Raw genomic sequence first — 21727 nt, forward strand, 5'->3', positions numbered from 1 at the left:
GCAAACAATCTGTTTTTAAGTAACAGGCTTCAACTGCAAGTTCCACATCCTTAAAATACAGCTATTTATGACACAATTAGCAGTTATCGACTTTCTCTGAGCTTAACTGTAATTCAACAGATGCCATTTCCTAACCAATGGACTATACTTTGTTGCACAATAAACCACCTCGTATCTTTCAGCAAGAAAACACACTAAATTGGAATAATAAAGACACCACCCAATTAAATAGGATGGTTTGGTTTTTTAAAAAATATTTTAGGAAGATTCTAGATATTTTTTTAAATTTATTTTATTTTATTTTATTTTTTTTTATTTTTTACACTACTGCACCTGGTCTTCCTAGGTGGTCTCCCATCCAAGTACTAATCAGGCCCAACCCTGCTTAGCTTCCAAGATCAGACAGGATAGGGTTTCTTCAGTGTAGCATGGCTGTAGATGATAGTAAACATTTTTAACTAACCATTAATCTCTTCTGTCGGTATGTTTGAACCAGGAGTTTATAGAGTGATAGGAATCCATGGAAATGAAGTAACTGCTGAGCAGGAACAGTTGGTGTAGTGGTGTTGCGTGCAATTAAGCATCTTTCTCAACACCTCTGCATCTTGTCAGGAAGGGTGTTTATATTAGTAACAAGGTAGATTAATAGGTGCCAAGATAATAATAGTCATCTTAAATTTCCTGTCTGGCTTCTTAACTAATTGGGAATTTTTAATATAGCCATCTATCATCATGTATCCACAACAACTTTTGGGATCTCTTGACTAACCTTAATCTTAAAAGATCTCTTGACTAACCTTAGTGGATGAGATCAGAAGACATGGCATAATGAATAAATGTAATTCTTATTAGAGATCTACTTGGATCTTAGAATCTACCTAGGATCTATGAGGAATCTTAGAAGGAAAGTAGACTTCTTGAAGTGAGCAACATTATATGTTTAGAAAATGGGAAATGATTCTAGGTAAACTGTCTAGTTTGTAGCTTATTTTGAACTAAATAGGATCACAGAAATTTCTAGATACAATAACAGGGAAAGGGTGCCTTCTCTTCTAGGATTATCAGATTTAACAAGTAAGAACACAGGTGTGTGTGTGTGTGTGTGTGTGTGTGTGTGTGTGTGTGTGTGTCCCATGCAATTTGGGGCATACCTGTAGTAAAAAAATATTATTTTTCTGAAATTCAAATTTAATTAGGCATCCTGTACATTATCTGACAACCCTATTCTACTCTAAGACCCTCAATTTTTTATTTAGATGTAGAATATCAATCTATCAGTATGGGGAAACCATGAAAGCTCAGATTGTGTTCTGTAATAACTATAGTATAATACCTTCTAGAAACAATTTAATTTTTATCTAGATAACAAACCTATAATCATGCAAAAACAATGAAATATTCTTAGACATTTAGCTAAGTTTGGGCATGTTTATAAAACAAGATAGTTGTTACAAATACAGTGATCGTATTGAGATGACTGGTTTTGAAGCTCAAGCCATTCACTCAACCCTGAGTAAACTACTTTAAGTATAAGCTTTAGTTCTTTAAAATGTAAAATGAAGTACTACTTTGTAAATTTTTATGAAGATTAAATGAGATAATATTTGTGAAGAGCCTGGCACATAGATAGTTTGTGATAAGTAGTAGTTACATTTCTTGTAAGAAAATGATCTCTAGAACAATTTTCACTTTTAATTATAGAAAGCCAAGGTAGCAGTCTAGGTCCAATCAAGTTAAAGAGAGGCAGTATGATACAAATAATTATTAACTATAATAAACATAGCTATAAGCTATAAAGAAATTCTCTATGGTACCCTAAGACTGAAGGAGAGTGCTCAAGAAGGACAAACTTGGAAGGGATTTTGTGCTCTTTGGAGAAGATGTGATTTGGCCTCTGGATAGCAGAGATGATCACTGGTTTGGCCAGGCTAGAACTGGTCTAGCACTGCTTTGCAGACAGCAGGCCACCCTCCATAGTGTGTATGATGTGCAGGTAATGAGCAAATGGTGTCTGGGCGTGCAGTGGGAATCCAGGTGCCAGTGGGAGCAAAAGGCTTTCAGTGCTTGCTCTTTGAAGAAGGGCTGTCTACTTGGTGGATGACTCTCCAGGATGCACGTACTTGCATACAGTCTACCTACGTAGGGCTTGTCAGGGTTGTCCAGACTATCTACTGAAAGGTACTGCCCAAACAAGGCTGCAAGCTCAAAGGATCACATTCTGGGCGGGTGACGACCAGGTAGTTCCTTACTAGATGTCTTCAAAAGACTCTCCTGGATCATGCTAGAAATTACAGGAAGCTCTACTTCCTGCAGTATCCCCACCCCGCTTCCCTCTAATGAGGAAACTTAATTCCTATTCGCTTTAAAGGAGAAATGCGTAAACAAATTTGGTTATTTATCACATTGAAGGGTGTTTTCAGAGCTGAGAGGCAATAAATTGATAACTGACACAGCAGATAATCCCTAACAAATACAGAGATAATGTAGAAATCACGGCGCTATAAATATGTGTGCAAATACTTGGTTCTGCTCTATAGCTTTTTCAGTTACAAAATTTTTATATGAAAAATTGGCTTATATAGGTGTAAAGTAACTTTAGCCTAATTTAAATATGAATACCCGTTAGCATCATGATAGCTATGCATATGCTGGAAAATAATTTAACAAATTACAAAATAGAACATCAAAGATATGCTATGGTCTATTGAATCAAAAATCTAGTTTTTGAAAACTGCCTAAATATAATTTACCTATCCAATGTCAGTTTAAAATTTGCACAATAGGCCATAATGACTTTTTAAAATCTCATGTAAATAATGACCCATTTAATATGTTTTGCTAAGAAATATATTTTAAATAGTCTATTATATTGCTTTGATATATTGTAAGAGAGGGCTCATTTTCCCCCATTTTCTAAAAATGTTTCTCAGAAAAAATGATAAAAGAAAAATTACTATGCTGAGCATGGTGCCAGAGGAAAACTGAGAATCCTTTAAAATATAAAAATTAGTCAAACTGCTGACAATTGCTATATTATGGCAAAGTTACATGGTATTAGAATGAATCACAGTGGTTATCGGGCCAGCTTTACAACTAACCTCCTTGAATCTCAGGCAACCACATCCTCTCATTCCTCTAATTTAATTTCCCATGATAATAGTAATTTTTATAAACAATTGATTCTTACATCATGCCACATTGTGCTGAGTACTTTATATTTTCATCACATATTTTTATTACAGCAACAAGGCATTATTATTTTCATTTTACAAATGAGAGAAGTGAGGAGAATTATTGAATTACTTGTTTAAGAGAATCATCTAAGAAGCAGAAGCGCTGGGATTTGAATAGTTGTCTGTCTGTCTCCAGTGCTCCTACTGTTTTTAGGCATGTTTCTAACTCCAGGCCCAAAGTAGTGATTTATACTTCATAATCAGAGATGTTAGACTTGACAGCACTGCTTCTCAAACTTGAATGTACACACATATCACCTGAGGATTTTCATAAAATACAAGCTTTAATTTAGTAGGTCTGAATGAGACCCAAGATTCTAACAAGCTCTCATTTGATGCCCTTATTACTAGTCTATGAACTGTACTTAGCATAGAAAAATGTAAGAGAACAATGCAGTTGGAACAGATCAAAATAACTGGAATCCAAACAATGTGGGATCCAAATAACTAGGATTTCAGCTCTGCAGCTAACTTAATAGAAAAACAAAAGGTAAGTGGAAGGGATGAATTATAATTCCTGGGCTTGAAAATAAGAGAATTTGGAAGATCATTCCGTAAACATTATGAAATAATTCACAAGGGCAAGGAAGGATCAATAATAGATGACATTCCTAACTCATCTTATGAGTCCAGCATTACCCTAATATCAAAACCAGACCAAGGAAATACAGGAAAACAAAAGTAAAGATCAATATTGCTCATGAACATAAATCAATAATCCTCAAGAAAATATTGACAAATCGAATCCAAAAAGTATTAAAAGAATTGTGCACTATAAGCAAGTAGGATTTACCCCAAGTATGCAAGGCTGGTTCAACATTTCAAAATCAATTAACGTAATCCATCACATTATACTGATATATGATTATATCAGTAGATGCAGATAAAGCATTTGACAAAATCTAATACCTATTCATGATAAAACGCTCATGGAAACTCAGAAAAGAGAATTTTCTCAAATTAATTAAGACTATCTACAAAAACCTACAGCTAACATTAAAAGTAAGACACTTGAAGCTTTTCCACAAAGATCAGGTTAAAAGCAAGAATGACTCTTCTCACCACTGTTTCCCATATCATACTGAAAGTCCTTACTAGTGCATTATGGTAAGAAAGGAAAGTGAAAGGTATAACAGATTGGGAAGGAAGATGTAAAACTAACTGTCTTTGTTCCAAGATGACATGAAAATCAGAGAGTCAACAAAAACAAAACCAAAAACAAAACATCTTAGTAGTTAAGTGATTATAGCAAAGTTGTAGGATACAAGATTAATATGCAAAAGTCAATCACTTTCCTATATAACAACAATAAACAATTGTAATTTAAAAAAATACAATACTATTTATATTACCACTCCCCAAATAGAATACTTAGGTATAAATCTAACAAAATAAGTACGAGATCTATGTGAGGGAAACTACGAATGAAATACAAGCATATGGCATTTTATTGTGATTCACTCTATTGTGCTTTACAAATGACATTGAATTTTTTACCAATTGAAGATTTGTGGCAACCTTCTATAGAGCAAGTCTATCTGTACCATTTTTCCAACAGCATTTGCTCACTTCCTGTCTCTGTGTCACATTTTGATAATTTTTGCAATATTTCAAACTTTTTCATTTTATATTTGTTATGGTGACCTCCTGTAATTAATGATCTTTGATGTTACTCGGGCAAGTTCTTCCACCGACAAAAAAGATTACGACTTACTAAAGGCTCAGGTGATCATTAGTATTTTTTAAGCAATAAAGTATTTCTAATTAAAGTTTATACATTTTTTTAGACATAATGCTACTGCGAACTTAATAGACTACAGAATAGTGTAAATATTCATTTTATATGCATTAGAAAACCAAAAACAATGTTTGACTCACTTTATTGTGATATTTGCTTTATTGTAGTGGTCTGGAACTGAACCCTTAATATCTCTGAGGTATGCCTGTAATTTAAGAGATATTCCAGGTTTACAACAAGGAAGGCTCAATATTGTCAAGATGTCAGTTTTTCCCAGCTTGATTTATAGATTCAATGCAATTCCAACCGAAATCCCTGCAAATTATTTTATGAATGTAAACAAAACTTTTCTAAAGTTTGTTTGGAGAGACAAAAGAATAGCTAACACAATATCGAAGGAAAAGAACAAGTTTGGAGTACTAATGTTACCCAACTTCAAGACTTACTATAAATTACAGTAATTGAGACACTGTAGCATTGATGAAAGAATAGACAAATCAATGGAACAAAATAGAGAAACCAGAAATAGAGCCACATAAACATATTCAGTTGATCTTTGACAAAGAGTAAAGGCAATTCAAGGAAACAAAGATAGTCTTCTCAACAAAAGGTGCTTGAACAACTAGACATCCATATGCAAAACACATGAATCTAGACACAGACCTTACCTCTTTCACAAAAATTAGCTCAAAATGAATCACAAATCTAAATGTAAAATGCAAAACTATGAAACTCCTAGATGATAGCATGAAGGAAAACTTAGATGACCTTGGGTATGATGATGACTTTTTAGATATAACACCACAAGAACAATCCATGACATAAATAAAGATGGACTTGATTAAAATTATAAATGTCTTCTCTGTGAAACAAAATGTCAATTGAATAAAAAGACAAGTTGCAGACTGAAGGAAAATATTTGTAAAAGATACATCTGATAAAGGATAGTTATCCAAAACATATAAAGAACTTCAAAAATACAAAAATAAGAAAACAACTTTATTAAAAAATGGGCCTACGACCTTAACAGATACCTCATCAAAGATGACATACAAATGGCGAATAAACCTGAAAAAAAATACCCCATATAGTATGTCATCAAATAAATTAAATTAAAACTAGATATCACTACGCAACTGTTACAATGCCAAAAACTGGAACACTGAGAACAGCAAATATTGGCTTAATGTGGAGTAACAGGGACTCTCATATATTGTTGGCAGGAATACAAAATGGTATAGCTACTTAGGTAATTTGATAGTTTTTTACAAAACAAAGAATACTATTACCATATGATCTAGTAATCACACTCCTTGGTATCTACCCGAAGAAGATGAAAACTTATGTCCATACAAAAACCTGAACGCCACTGTCTATAGCAGCTTTATTTATAATTGCCCAAACTTGGAAGTAACCAAGATATATTTAGGTGGGTGAAGGAATAAACTGTGGAGCATTCAGACAAAAGATTATTTGATGCTAAAAATAAATGAGCTATCAAGTCATGCAGAGACATGAAGGAACCTTGAATGTGCATTACTAAGTGAAAGAAGCCAATTTAGAAGGCTAGGTACTGCATAATTCCAACTATATGACATTTTGGAAAACACAAAACTATTGAGACAATAAAAAGTTGCCAGGGCTGTAGAGGGAAGCTGAATGGGGATGTTTTGTTGGGTGGGAGGCAGTGAAAATACCCTATGATAATATAATTATGGAAACACTGTATGTCATACATTTGTCCAAAGCAATAGAATGTAAACAACAAGAGTGAAACATAATGTCATCTACGGATGCAGAATTATTATGTAGGTTCATCCTTGGTAAAAAATATACCATTCTTGTGAGTGATGTTGATGATGGGGTAGAGGGCACATGCACAGAGCAGGGGCTGTATGAGAAATCTTTGTACATTCCTCTTAATTTTGCTCCGAATTTAAAACTGCTCTCTAAGAACAAAGTCTTTAAACTTCAAGTAGGAAAATAAATGACAAAAGAAATGATGCTTATCCATCTACCATACCCAGGAATAATGATCATGAAGACAATTATCATTAGATCTCAAGCCAATTTTTTCTCAAGGTAGGAAAATGCTTAAAATACTAACATGATGATTTAATAACTAAAAAATAGCTTGTTAGATTTTAGTTATCACTAAGGTAGTTACATTTATTGTCTGTGTAAATCTACTTATAAACATGTTAACCCTCAAATTGTTTATATTTTACTTATTTACAGTTTTCAAATTTATTTAACATTATAAAATCAAATACTTATAATCTGAAGCCTAGCTAATCAAAGTGTAGGGCATGGACCAGAAGCATGAGCACCATCTGAGAGCTTGTTAGAAAAGCAAACCTCAGGCCCCAACCTAAATGCCAAAAAATAATGTAATTCTTATAGTAAAGTTTGAGAAGTATGGCCCTGCAGAAGTTCTGATTTTTAAACTATATTCAGTCATTGAAAGACCAAAGAAAAATATTTCTCAGTATTGTCGTTTTTTTCAGTCCTCACTTTTTATTTATTTATTTATTTATTTATTTATTTATTTATTTATTTATTTATCTATCTATCTATCTATCTATCTATCATCTATCTATTTATTTATTTATATTTATTTATTTATTTATCTATCTATCTATCTATTTATTTATTTATTTATTTATTTTTTAGTTGAGGCACTCCTTGGTTACCCTCACAGATTGCAAGGACCTTGTCAGCTTACAATCTTTATTTTTTTATTTTTTATGCCTACAGCATCTGGTCTTCCTAGGTGATCTCCCATCCAAGTACTAACCAGGCCTGACCCTGCTTAGCTTCTGAGATCAGACAGAATTGGGCTTATTCAGGGTGGTATGACCATACACAGTATTGTATTTTAAAAGTATATTTAAACCAAATATGTTTCATGAAAAAAAATAAAATGCCAAATATATAATCACATAGTAGCAGTGTTTGTTTTCAGAAGCGTTTCTTATATCAACAGGAATTGAAGTAATCCAAGCAGAGGCTGCCCTTGAAATATAATTTATTTTTTTCCCTTTGGCTTTCAAATTTGTTTTTCTCATCTTTCCTTTTTTTTCTAAGTACTCTAGTGAAAAATTATGATAATTACTGTCTTGAGATAATTGGCTGAAGCAGATCATGGGTTATTTCATTAGCATCTTGACCGGTGAAGTAGAAAGAAAGCAAGTAAAACAGAAATACAATCATGAAAGAGGAAAAATCACTTCTTTAGTTTGTTTTGCTGTTGACTTGCCCTTTGAATTTTTACATCACACCTGCACTCTGGCCTCAGCAAAACGGCAGATGCAAACTGCAGATGGAGCCAATCTCAGTTGCAGACAGACACATCTGCCACTGATCACATGAGTCTCAATTTGAAAGATGGCCAGCAACAACCAGATTTGTGTCTTGGGGTGGCAGAACACAGGGCATCTTTGATCAGTGAGGATACTTACAGGCTGTGCTATTTTCGTTTGAGCACTTAACCAAGACTACCTTTACAACTTCATTTCAGAAAATTAAATACTATTGATTCCTCACACCACCCCCACACCCCGCCCCATAACTGGGTATAATTAAATACCCTTCTCCAAGTGCTAAAAAGGGAAAAATAATATTAACTATATATGTATATTCAATTTTATTATATATTGCTATATATATTTGCATATGTATCTATATTATATTTATAAAATTTACGATAAATTATGCCTCTAAAAATTGTTGAAAAAAATCAACAGACAGGTATTTTTTCAATTTTGCTGTCAAAAATATGTGATACATTTAAGTTTTTGTGAAGATATGTAGTGTTTGGCAAGTCTTACGTATATGGAATTTTCTAAGGCAGATATTATTTTGCTAATTCAAAGTATATGTGTGTGTGAAAGGACATAATTCTAACATCTGAATGAGGCATAAATATATTTTGAAGTATAAGATCGACTAGGAATTAATATTCTGTAATCAAATGACTATACTAACATTAATAATTTTATTCTTAAATAATTCTACTTCAGTCAATGAATATGCATGTATCAGACATTGAATGTATGTGTCAATGAATGTATAATTAATACGTTCATGTGTGCATGCATATTCTGAAACAATGATTACTTAATGTACTATTGTTACTGTTTGAGTGAGATTTGAACTCCAGCATCGCCTCAGTGGCATGGGTGGGGTAATGACGCAGAAGTGCAATGAGCATTTTTCCTCATATCTTCCCCGCTGATGCAGCAAAAAATTACTGGTCAGCAAGATTTAGAAGAAGTAAGATTTATTAAAGGCACATTTTAGAAGGAGATGAGGCACACTAAGGAAATCTGCAGCCCTGTGGAATTTGAGAGGTGAAAAGATAAAAGAGTATACTCCAAGGGAGAAGCAAGTTCTCAGCAAAAAGGTCTGTAACCATGCAGAAGTAGGAAGGTCTGTATTATATTTGGGCCGCAGTGGGTGATTACAAAGGCATTCCTAGGTAATTGGCATGTGAAGTCATTTTGATTGACACTTGGCTGCCATATAACTCTGTCTAATGCATGTGTACTTACCTAGAATTCAGTCTGTTATAATTAGATTCATGAACTTCCAGGCATAAACGTGGCATTTTAATGATGATATAACGAGGCCGAAATTATGAGCAAGTTAGGGTAGTACTTTCTGTGCATGCATCTGTGGGCCAGATTAAACTAAATATAGGTTATGGCCCTCCCAGCCTTTGTCTCCCAGGATGCAAGAGGGATTCTTCAACTACCAATGGGGTATTCTTTAAGTGTTCTCTGGGCTGAGCCTCCAGTCCTTTGTTCTCCTGTCACTCAGGTCTGACTAGCTACTTAACGCTATGAGTAATATAATTACATAGCAAAATACTTTATACGCTGATGTTTCTATAGATATACACAGATAAATGAGACTAAGTATTTTGTACATTAGATTTTCTTTTAAATTTCTAAAGCAACAATATTTCCAATTAAAAATAATGTTATTGAAATAGATATATTCAGCATTATCAGTAATCAAGTAACTAGAAATCAGAACAATTACATGCATTTACTTTCCTATGAAATTTATAAAAATTACAATGGTCAACCTAAATACTCACTTTGCTGCTGGTGGAGCTATATGGATGGCATATAGGACAAAAGACTTGAATAGTTTGTGTTTTGATCTACATTTTCTCCTTTGCCATTAATAGGTCATAATTAAACAGTCAAATACTAACCATCTTTATGTACACAGATGTTTACTGAGGCATTTTGATGTTAGTGATAATCTGGAGACAACTTAAATATTCAGCAATAGAAATTATGGCACATCATGCAGTCGTTTTAAAAGGTACTTTGTAAAAACATTTAAAGACAGTGGAAAATGCTAACAATATTATATTAAATGAACCAAAAAATGACAAAATTTAAAATAGAATCTCAATTTTGAAATCATATGTTCAATTAATATCTCCTGAGTTGTTTTTTGGTTTGCTTTGGCAAATACTGGTCTAGGTATTTGAATATATTAATTAACAAAATAGAAGCCTCTGGTCTTCACATAGCTTATGTGTTAGCAGGAATAGGACTAATACCAAAATGTTCAAATCTTTTAATGGTAAATTCTTGATTGTAAGTAATTTTTATATTTTATTTGTACCTTTTAAAAATGTTTTCCAGTCACCTACACTGACAATTAATTATTTTAATAATAACAAAAGTACAAATATTTAAAAATGCAAAAAATGTCAGAAAAATAATTATGCTATGTAAAATATTGCATAACTGATACTCTACATAAAAATCTTAGAAATAACCGTGGACTTTGGTTCTTTTCAGGTATCGAATCATTCCTCTACACCTTAAACTTCAGACAACACTTATACAATAATCTTTTACATTTCCCCCTCTTCCAAAAAAGCATACTTATTTCACTAATTTGTTCTAAAAAAAAACTAAATAATTAAATTTCAGTGAAAATATACTTAGTTGCAATTAATATGCAAATATGAATTTTTGGTCCTGGAATTGGTTTCTCTGGCTCAATTTAGCACTACAGTTCTAGGTGATTATTTATCCATTGCAGGCAGTGCCTTGATAGAGCATATCCAGTTCGAAATTTTTTGTGCTATAACTCAGTACTCATTTACCTGCAACTGTAGGATCTATTTATGATTTTATCATTTAACCAAATTATTTTTATACTTGCATGTGATTTTTTAAAATATGTTTAGTGACTGCATAATATTGTAGTTGTTCAGTTGCTAAATGGATAATTATTCTCATTTGCATCATGCCTATTATTATGATATTGAAGTAACCTACATTGTAAAACTTCTTGAAAGATTCCTAACCCATCTCTGCTAGGTTATACAATATAATTGTCAAGATTTGGCAAATCTTTCCTAGGCATCTCCATGTCAGTGGTACCAAACACAAGTGCATACAGAGACTAGACTAACATGAATGAGTGGAGAAGGCTAGGAAGAAAGGAGCCAAGAGACATTTGGATAATATATGCCCTGAGTACAGGAGACAGCAGATATTCAGCTTCAGCTAATTTGCCAATCAGGAGTAATAGCCTAATTTTTATGACCTTTAAATAAATTAGAAATCTACTTCTATTTTTTTTATTTCTGTTCTTTAATTTCCCCCACCCCTACTTCCACCACTGACCTATGGATGTTGCTGTTTTCCCCTTAAGAACTGAATCTCTGAAGGCAGAGCATCTCCTGCCACATGCTCACAGTGCACACCTGGCACCCCCAGTGCACTGGCACACCTGAGGAGCCGGGGCCCGGTGCACCTTGGGTATGGTCCTTGGCTCCACCTGGGGTGCGAACCCAGGACTGTCTGCATGTAAAGCAGATGTGCTAAACACTACACTATGGAGCCACCCCAGAAATCTACTTCTCGAATATAAAATCTGTCACCCAAAAACAAACAAACAAACAAACAAACAAATAAATAATAAATGCTGAGCTGACCAAATGCAACACTCCAGTCAACTGGATTCAGTTTACCACAGGGAGAGTTCAAACTTATGAAACTTGCACATTTTCACCTATTATACCCTTCTTGACATTGGATTTTGTTTTTGTTTTTGTTTCTGTTATTGTTTTTTTAGGAAGCATAGGGAAAATTTTTAAAGAAGATTTAGAATTTCTATGTGTGTATGTAGAAATACCTTTGGCTTGAATTGTCAGGTTTATTGATGTTCAATCAGATAATTCTGTTTTAAGTTTATAATTTTAAAAAGTGTGCTTACTTTTAAAATTATCAGTCTTTTTATAACTTTGATTGTAAATCAGTGTAGGTACATAAATGTCATGGATACTTGCTAAAAGAATATAGGGAAATTAAGTATATATGCATAAATCACGTGCTGAATTTCTTTGCTTCTTAAGCAGTGCATACTCTTAGATTTACAATGTGATTTTAAAAGAAAATGCAGTGTATAATAAACCTTGAATTTGGAATGCTAGGTATAATCACAATGTCTTAGCATCTCAAAAGTAGATAGGGAAAATAAAGAACCAGAACAAAATGAAGCCATTTTTCCTTTTCAAAACCAAATATAAACAACAACAACAAAAAGTTCTAGTGACCATAAACCTGAGGCAGCAAGTCATGGAAGAAGGTAATTCTTGGAGAGTAATGTTTAGAATCAGCGACCAAGGCATCATACAAACTCTATTGAATTTAATAGATCTAAAACTCTTAATAAAGCATTGGGCAAGAAATCGTAGAGCTAGTTACTGTCAGCTCATTTGCCACAGCCATCACCAGAGGACGGGGATGAAATTCTCAGTAGGCACAAAAGCAAAAACACAGAAATTGAAAGAATTTCATATCATTAACAATGTGAAGCAGCATTTGCTCATCTTAGCAGCCTCAAAGATAATGATTTGTTTTTGTACATGTCTATATTCTATCCACTGAATACTTATGTGGGTTAAAGTGGTGTTCCAATAGTCTTCTTCCAGGGATACCTCTGGAAAAGGTTACTTTATGGAAAAAAAAGAGGTGTTGATAGATGTAATCCTTGATTTTAGAACTCACCCAGCTTTAAGAATGGAAAAGTGTCCCCTACTGGACAGCCTTGATTCAAAGACTTCAGTACAATATTTAGATAAAAGTTTAATGAAGAAGTAGGGCTGAAGTTAAATACTATGCTCCAGATGCTTTAAAATTGTATGTAATACCTAATTTATCAAAATTTATATTAAAGATTATTTATTTTAATGTAATATCAACAATAATAGTAATTAACCCTTTGTAAGGACCACCCAGGAAATATATAGTGTACTTCACATGAATTAACTAACTTAATCATTATGTCAATCTAGGAGGTAGCTACTGTTATGACTTCTATTCTTTAGATATGAAAAGATAGATTAAGCTGGAATTTGAACTTGATCAGTCTGATTCTGAGTCTCATAATGGATAGATGTTTTGCCTGGTAAGCAATGGAATCTGATTCTAACCTCTATTTAATACAGGTCTAATGATCTTCAAAATAGAAACTGTTTTCATTCTGCCAGGCTGCCTTTTATATAAATGAGGGATCTGCAGGGTGCAAATGATGAATAGAAATCCTGAAAATTCATTCTCTTGAAGACTAGGAATGTATATTTGCACTGGGAATATATATTTACCCTATTTTGATAACAATCAATAAAGCATACTGCAAGAAACTTTCCCATTGCAGGAAAAGGCTCTTGACAAAGTATTTTGATGTTTCTTAGAGCAACGTTAACTAGGAGACCTCTTTGGTGGTTTTTTGTTTGTTTGTTTATTTATTTGTTTTGTTTTCTCAATAGCTACCCACCTGCCACTATAAGAATGGAAAAACAATTTTCCCTCTACCATTCTCGATTCTTGGCTGAGATCTCCCTGTAATAAAAAACAGATTAGCTGTAGAAAAAAATAAGTTTAATAATATGTATATCTCTTGATACATGAGTGACACCTAGGAAAACTGAGTAACTCCTTGAAATGGCCCAAGACATCACCTTACGTACCATTTATCAACTAAAGACCAAAAAAGATATAGTGTGGGGAGTCAATTATGTTATGGATGTTATCAAAGTGTAGAGGAGGTGGAAATCCTCCCCTTCCCCTCTTGGTTCTTATGGCTGGTCAAATAATTAACATAAGGCAGATTAGTGGAAGACAATCAAATTTAATGCGCATGTTACTGGTCCAAAGTCCATGTGACTGATGCTTCAAAAGGCCAAAATTCAAAACAACATAGTCTGGAGTAAGGATAAGTGTATAGATCAAGAAAGTGTCAACTGAGAAGGTGGGAGTCCAACTGATACCTCAAATTCATCTTCTAAAAGTATAGCATTCAGGCTTCTGTTGTGTCAGTAGATGGGGAAGTAGGAGGAGCAAGAGGTGATTGAACACTGCAGACATCTGGGCACCAGCTGGAGTTCTAGGAAGACCGTGAAACTTTGGTCTCAGTCCATTAACTCCAGTTGATTTGATTTCGGTCATGAAATCCCATCTCCTTGGGAGAGACACCTTCCCACAAGGGGCTGTTTTTGTAATGGTTAGTATGTGTAATGGTTAGTATGTGTATGTGCAAGAACACAGCAGGCGTAAACAGGATGGAGTCAGAAAGTGAGCATTTCACTCTGTTACACAGAAGCACAGGTAATTCACATAAACATAAAGAATCCCAAAGATAGGCAAAAGGAGGAATATATATCAACTGGATTAAGAAGGAGGTGGGTATCTGGGACTTCAGAAGGATGTAAGGCAATTCTCAAGATGAAGAGAGTTAATGTTTAGTAAACAAGTATTTGCTGAACCATCTAGAGACAATGGGACATAGATCTGAAAAGGGGCTTGCTAGGTTCTTCCCTGTCTACTGTGGCTAGTTTAGATTAAAATATAGTTATCTACAGCGGGACTCCCCAGCCTCCAGGCCACAGACCTGTACAGGTTCCTGGCCTGTTAGGAACTGCGCCTGTTAGGAAGCGGGCCGCACAGCAGGAGGTGAGTGCAGGCCAGAGTGAAGCCTCATCTGTATTTGCAGCAGCTCCCAGGCTCTAGCATCACTGCCTCAGCTCCACCTCAGACCTTTAGATTCTGCACCCTTCCCTGGTGCCAATAAGGTTAGAGACTGCTAACCTGTGGTAATAGCTCCTTCCTAGAATATACCTTCTCTCTTAAATGTTTTTCTAGTTTGAGTGAAGGTGAAAAAATTTCTTCTTGAACCTTCTGGTCCTTAAAAATAACTAATTTAAAATAATATTCCAAAGAGGCCTATTTGAGTATAGCAAACTCTGCTTCCCTTCAACAGTAAATTGGTGGTTATGCAGATTTAAGTCTTTGCTTTCTTTGTAGGACAGTTTCTAGAGATTTACAGCCATCCTCTTCTTCCTGATACTGAGAGGGAGACATCCTTACAAATAGAGATTTGCCTTATAAAAGTAAATCTTTACAAAAGAGATGGTTGGGTTTTAGAGTGCTCCCGTATCTGCTGTTTATTAAAAATAATCGGCCAGGATAATTTTTATGCCAAAGAGGTATGTTTAGAGGCAACAAATTCTGCTCCCATTTACCACCTTTCCTTGGTCAACTTTGCAGCTTTTTTGGGTCAAGCCTTTGGAATCTATCAAGAAAGATACCAAAACACAGTCACCAATGCAATTTTTCTAATTAGCAATCTATTCTATGTATGTAGACACAAATTTGCAGAAACCTCTGGGGTTTTAAATCTTCTCTTCTCAGGCATTTCAAGTTTACATCTTTTTCAGTCTCTTTAGATAGACTAGGGCTAGGGGGTAAAAAAGACATGAACTTTGATTCTTTTGTTTCTTAAGGGAAGCCTGACACTGTGGTCAGAATTCAAACTATTAAATCCCAGCTCACCATAGCAGTCTGGCCTTGACCTAGTTTTTTTTATTTGTAGAATAGAGGTTGTTAAAAAACAAAATTCAACCAAGTAAATTTCAAGAGCTAATTAGCTTTATTAAGCATCACATAAATAGGGCAGCGTCTTTTCCAGCCACTGGAAGGGCGCTCCTAGGACTTTTACAAATGGAAGGTTTTTATAGAAAGATAGGTAGGGCAAGAGAGCTATGAACAACAGTAAAGAAAGGTTCGATTTTGGGGTAGGACACCTTTCCTTTGGAGAAAGGAAAATGGGAAGGATTTTTATTATACGGATTGCCTCTTCTTTCTACGGAGTTTAGAAACGGCCCAAATGAGATATTATGTTACAAGTGCTTGGCCAGAAAATTCTAGATTGGTTGATTAAAATTAAGTTTTGGAAAGAGGTTAAAACTGCTCTTAGATCAGCCATTAAATCTAGGTGTAGTATCATGGGATTTTAATGGGAGTGATGTCATTTTGGGCTTGTGGTTTTCTAGCAAGGCATTGATGATTTCTGTTTCTTAAATTTATTTTGAGAATAAACAGCAAAATTCATGTAGCATAGTGTCCAGTGCATAATATGAACTAAAAATTCTGAATATGATTTTCTCTACAGTTTATTATTTAAAGAGCCATAAGTAAAAATAGAAATGCCCAACAATCATTATAGATTCCAGTGTGATTGAATTACTTGTGATTTGTTCAATTTCTCTTCTAAATCACTAAAATTATATTGCTACTCTTCTAATCTTCACCTTCACAGGGCTTTAATGTGCATACATAAATAACCCATTACACTCAGTCTGTATAAAGGGTGTTATCAGCCATGTGTTTTGCATTGAGGAGTTTTCATTTGAGGGTAAATTCCTCTGAATTATGGTGCTGTATATGGCAGAAACACATCATTTTTATAGCAGTGCTGGGAAGTTGGATTTCTCTACCAAAATGAGCTTTTCAGATAGCTTCATCTGCCTTAACCATTGAAGAAGAACACTTTTCTCAAAAGTATAGCCTGCGGGCCTGTGCTTGGAGAATACTCAGACATCATCTGTGTGTGCTTGATGATCAGTTATTGTTTTGGGCCTTAAGAAATTTTTTTGTCTGTCTCAATCTACTGTTTTAGTAAGGTCTTCAGTTGTTTTTTCTGATGTCAGACAGCCTTTTTTAGGGTCTTGTGTTACCCCCAGGTGGTAGATAAACTTGTAATAGAGGGCCCTTTTGCTGTGTAAAACTTCAGAGTATTAGAGGTTTTTTTTTCCCCCCCAGATTTTTATGATCAGAGAATCTTTTGCTTAACATAGATTTATAGCTATTTTTTTCTAAAATTGACAGACATTGTCAGAAGCAAAACTTCTCAAATACCAGAAGATCTGCCTACTGGCCATGTGATACAACATTGTAGTAATGGAGGATACAGGGCTAGACAGGGATAAAGGGAGCAAATACCTGAAAGTTATTTGTAGTTTAAAAAAATCATTCTATCATGCAATAAGCTTTAAAGAAATTGCTGTCGCATTGAGACCAAACTAATTATAATGAGATAGAACCAGATAATGTGCTTTGATTTTAGAATCAAATTCAAGAAATAGCTTTAGGTTCTTTTTTAAATGACATCTCCATTGATAAAGGATGTAAAATTTTTCAAAACTATTAGCTAATCGTTTAATAGTAAATTTGACCAAGTGTAATGACATCTACATTTTCTTATTAGAGTGCTTATGGTTATCTACATAGCAAATGTCAAATTGGGGATTTATATGCCATTTATACTATGTTATATCTAGGAAAATTCATTCTGGTTGACATGGAAAACCTTTTTAAAAGAGACTCATGGAACAGTTTTAGATGGCTTTCTATAGTACCAAAAAGTGTTAAGTATAATAACAGATTCCTTTTTAGCATAAGTTATTTAAATAGACAGCTGAGCCATTGTAGTGAGAAACAGTCAGGCAGCAGCTTAGTTTTGCACTTTGGCCTTTACTTACAACATAAAGGAGTCTCATTAAGACAAGCCCCATTATGGTAGGGAATCTGTCTAATGCAGCTCATTCTTGCATCTAATCCAAGGAGCTTTAATTACTAGAATCATTAATCTCACTAATAATAATAACTAACATTTGAAGGACTTTGAAATTTATGAAGGGTTTTCACATATAGTTCCTACCCTTATATTCTTGCCCTAACTTTTCAGTTATTCTCCCTATCTCCGATCTCAGCTCCTTCAAGTTTATTCTCTATATTAATGTTCAAAAACACAAATTTCATCATAAATTTGAATAATTATACATCTGCAGTGGTTACTTATTTCCTGTGGGCAGTCTAAATCATTAGCAAAACACACAGGATAGAAAACATTGGTCGTGGGGAACCAGGTATTTTATAATGCACGTGCGCGCGCGCGCACACACACACACACACACACACACACACACACACGAATAACCTAAAATTTTATCTTAAAAGTGACAATATAAGGAGAACAGATGCTGCAAATCTTTGCTAGACTTTTTTCTAGCTTATTTTTTCATGTGAAGAATTCAGAGTCCAATGATATAGATGAAGCAGGTTAGGAACCAGAAAGTTCTAAGAAAAATTTTTATATTTTCCATATATAGTAAACATTTTCTTCAATTGTAGCATAGTGGATTTATACATAATAGACACTCAAAAAACATTTTCTAAATTTTACTTTATTTCAGTATAGAAAGTATTGTATTATAACACTTTGTTTAATGCAGAATTGCCACAAAGGCGCAGGATGATGATATAGTAAGGGTCCGGTGTATAAATTATGCATAAATACTGGGCAAAAGGGAAGGAAATGTTTTGTTAGATGAAAATAGAATGCTGTGCAGTTTCCATTCAAATACATTTAAAAGAAAAACACAATCTGAATTTATGAGCATACGTTTCAGAATTGAAAATAAGCTTTGGCCCATTAGATTTTCCCTAATTACTATCAGGGGCAACCTCTTATTGAAATAAGATTGTTAAGTTTATAAGAAAGTAGTCACAATCTACCTCTCTTTATAAACGTTTATTTATTTTTTTTTAGTTTCTTTTGAAATCTACATTTTTCTGTGAATTATGAGTATTTATTGATCACCAAGTGTTCTCTTAGGCTATGTTTTTTGCCATTGTTGTTTTTGTTTTCATTTTGTTTTGTTTCATTTTGTTTTAGTATACTGAAGAACTACAGAACATGGGATTAAAGACCAGAAATGTAAATATATATTTCCATGAAAATGACTCATTTTTGACTTGTCAAACATATTGAAAATTTATCACTCTTACATATAAACATGATTTAAAGTTCTAAATATAATAAGCACTGAAAAAAGGAGACATGTTTTGAGAAAATAAAGGATTCTAGTAGTGGTGATTATAAGCAGGACCAGTACAAAATATATAGTTCAGAGAATGCTTCGTAGAACATAATGAATTTCCGTATTTCTTTTTAGCATTGAGAAGACTTCTTATACTAAATGTTGGAACATCTTTCTTTAACAGAAAACATTAATTCCAAAACATATAAATACATAAATTTGTTATAGTCAGAAGTAAAATTATTTTATACACAAATTTCTCTTATTTTATACACAAATCATTTAGATTACAAAGGCCAAAGATTCCTTTTACAAAATCTAAATATAGCCTTGCTTAAATTGAATCTTAACTGATTTTGATACATGGGATTTGATTTTTAAGGTTGTTCCTATTATATTTTAATAAATTAAAAGAAATGCACTTAAATTTGTTCAATGGATTAATTCTGATTAAATAATACTGAATGGACTGGGTGTATTTAGATTGCTTAATCAAGGCTTATACCTACAACTAAGGATTTGTTACTGAGATGATGGTGTCACTGCTGGGGTGATGTGAAATCCGGGGTTGCCCCAGCAAGCGTCGGGGAGGAGGAAAAGATTGGTGGTGTTGTGTGTTGTCCCTCAGTTCTTCCCCACCAATGCAGCAAAGAATTACAAGTCAGCAAGATTTAGAAAATGTAAGATTTATTGAACGTATATTTTAGGATATGGGCCATGCTGGGGAAGGCTGCAGCCCTGCGAATTTTAGGAAGTAAAGAGATGAGATGGTATGCCCCAAAGGGAGCAATGGGTTTGGAGCCAACAAGAGCTGTAATAACGCAGAATTTGGAAGATCTGTTTATATTTGGGCCATGATGGGAGGTCCCAGATGATCCAAACGTGAGGTCACCTTGACTGACAGTTGGCTGCTGTATAGTGCTTCACATACCGTGCATGTGCTTGTCTAGAATTCTATCTGTTATAATTAGATTCATGAACTTCCAGGTATAGTCATGATATTATAATGATGGTATAATGAACATTAGATTATGGTCAAATTAAGGTAGTACTTTCTGCGCATATGTTTGTAAGTGGTTTAGCCAGTAGCTTTTTTGGCCTTTGTGCTCTAGGATTTGGGGTAATTTATAACGCTAAAAGGGAGGTGTTCCTGGGACGTCCTTAAGGAAGGTCTTCAAGGGAGGTTTTTATGGTTACAGAGCTGGGCCTTTGCTCCAGTAGCTCATACCTGATTAACTACCTATCAGTGGTGCTTATTTATGTGTTCATCAACTGGTATAGTTCTTTTACTTCAGTGCTAATGAATGAAAAACTGGGGACTAACTCTTAAGTACACTTTTATGTTTCCCTGTAAAAAAATGAAATTTAGAGATTAGGCAAAATTATATAAACCAAACTAATGCTATCCAATTTTCAATTAAAAGAGTTTGCAGCAATAATTCAATAAAATAACTAAAATTTATCTCATTCATTCATTGCCTCTTCTAATTTTCCTTTAACCAGACATTTGCAACATTTTAACCTTAATCATTGTGATCATTAAGTTCAGTCATTAATTATTTCTTTAAGGGAGTTAATCTATTTTTTCCCTACTCTTATTCTCATATATTTTGTAACACTAGCTAATCTTCCAAAATATAGTAGCCAGTTTGAGAACCTTTAGAAAAATCATTTTCTCCAGGACAACACAAGTTATTATTCAATCTATTTAGAACTTTATAATGAGTGCATCCTTATTGATTCACATAAAAAAAAAGAAAGAGATATAAACTAGGAATGGTTGATTGGCATTATAGGTCTTCATTATGAAAAGGGAGGGGGAAAACAGGGGGAAAGCAGTTTTTCCTCAATTAAGTAATACTTCAAAGATTATCCAGAAAACATTAAGATACATGTCAGGGAAGACTCCATCATAGCAAAGAATTATTGTATGTAGGTCTTTTGTAATAATGAGAAAATCGCAGGTACACATTATCAATAAAGAAAAAATAGGAACAGGATGTAGGATGAGTTTGCATATATATTATCTAATTTTATTTCTAAAACAATCTTTTGAGGCAAGAGTTACAGTTCTCGTTTTAGATATAAATAAGTGGAGCAATGTAATATTACAAAAAATAAAATTATAATTGTTTAGAATGACTGATGGCTATGTTTTACCATGTACTTAACATTTTCTAGATTTGTTTTTAATGGTCATTGTTTTAAATATAGAAATTTAATATATTGGCAAGGTCAGTAATTGTGGTCATATTCAGTATTTCTAAGTCTGTTTTCTCTTTAAGTTGAAAATAGCTGAAATTTAAGAAGAGAAAAACAGCATTATTTATATTATTAATTTTTTCACTTATATTTCTCGAATTGAAAGTAAATATTAACACATGTAGTAGTGCAGTCTTTTCTAAAAAGTCTAACTCCCACAATTATTGATAATAATAAAGAATAAAAGAAGGAAGTGGACAATGTTATCTAGTAGTTTTATTGAAAAACAAAGCATTGAAAATATCCATCTGTTTTATTTTAGAACATGATCTGTTAAGAGTCTGATGAAAGCAA

The 21727-nt window shown here is 33.7% G+C and overlaps 2 pseudogenes; both read right to left on the reverse strand.

Moving 5' to 3' along the window:
* Window positions 1–321: 321 nt before the first annotated feature.
* LOC112485072 lies at window positions 322–440 on the reverse strand (annotated as a pseudogene).
* A 7279-nt stretch (window positions 441–7719) lies between these two features.
* Window positions 7720–7838, reverse strand: LOC112485147 (annotated as a pseudogene).
* Between the last annotated feature and the right edge of the window lie 13889 nt (window positions 7839–21727).

Source organism: Pteropus alecto, unplaced genomic scaffold, assembly GCF_000325575.1.
Source record: "Pteropus alecto unplaced genomic scaffold, ASM32557v1 scaffold95, whole genome shotgun sequence".
NCBI lineage: Eukaryota > Metazoa > Chordata > Mammalia > Chiroptera > Pteropodidae > Pteropus > Pteropus alecto.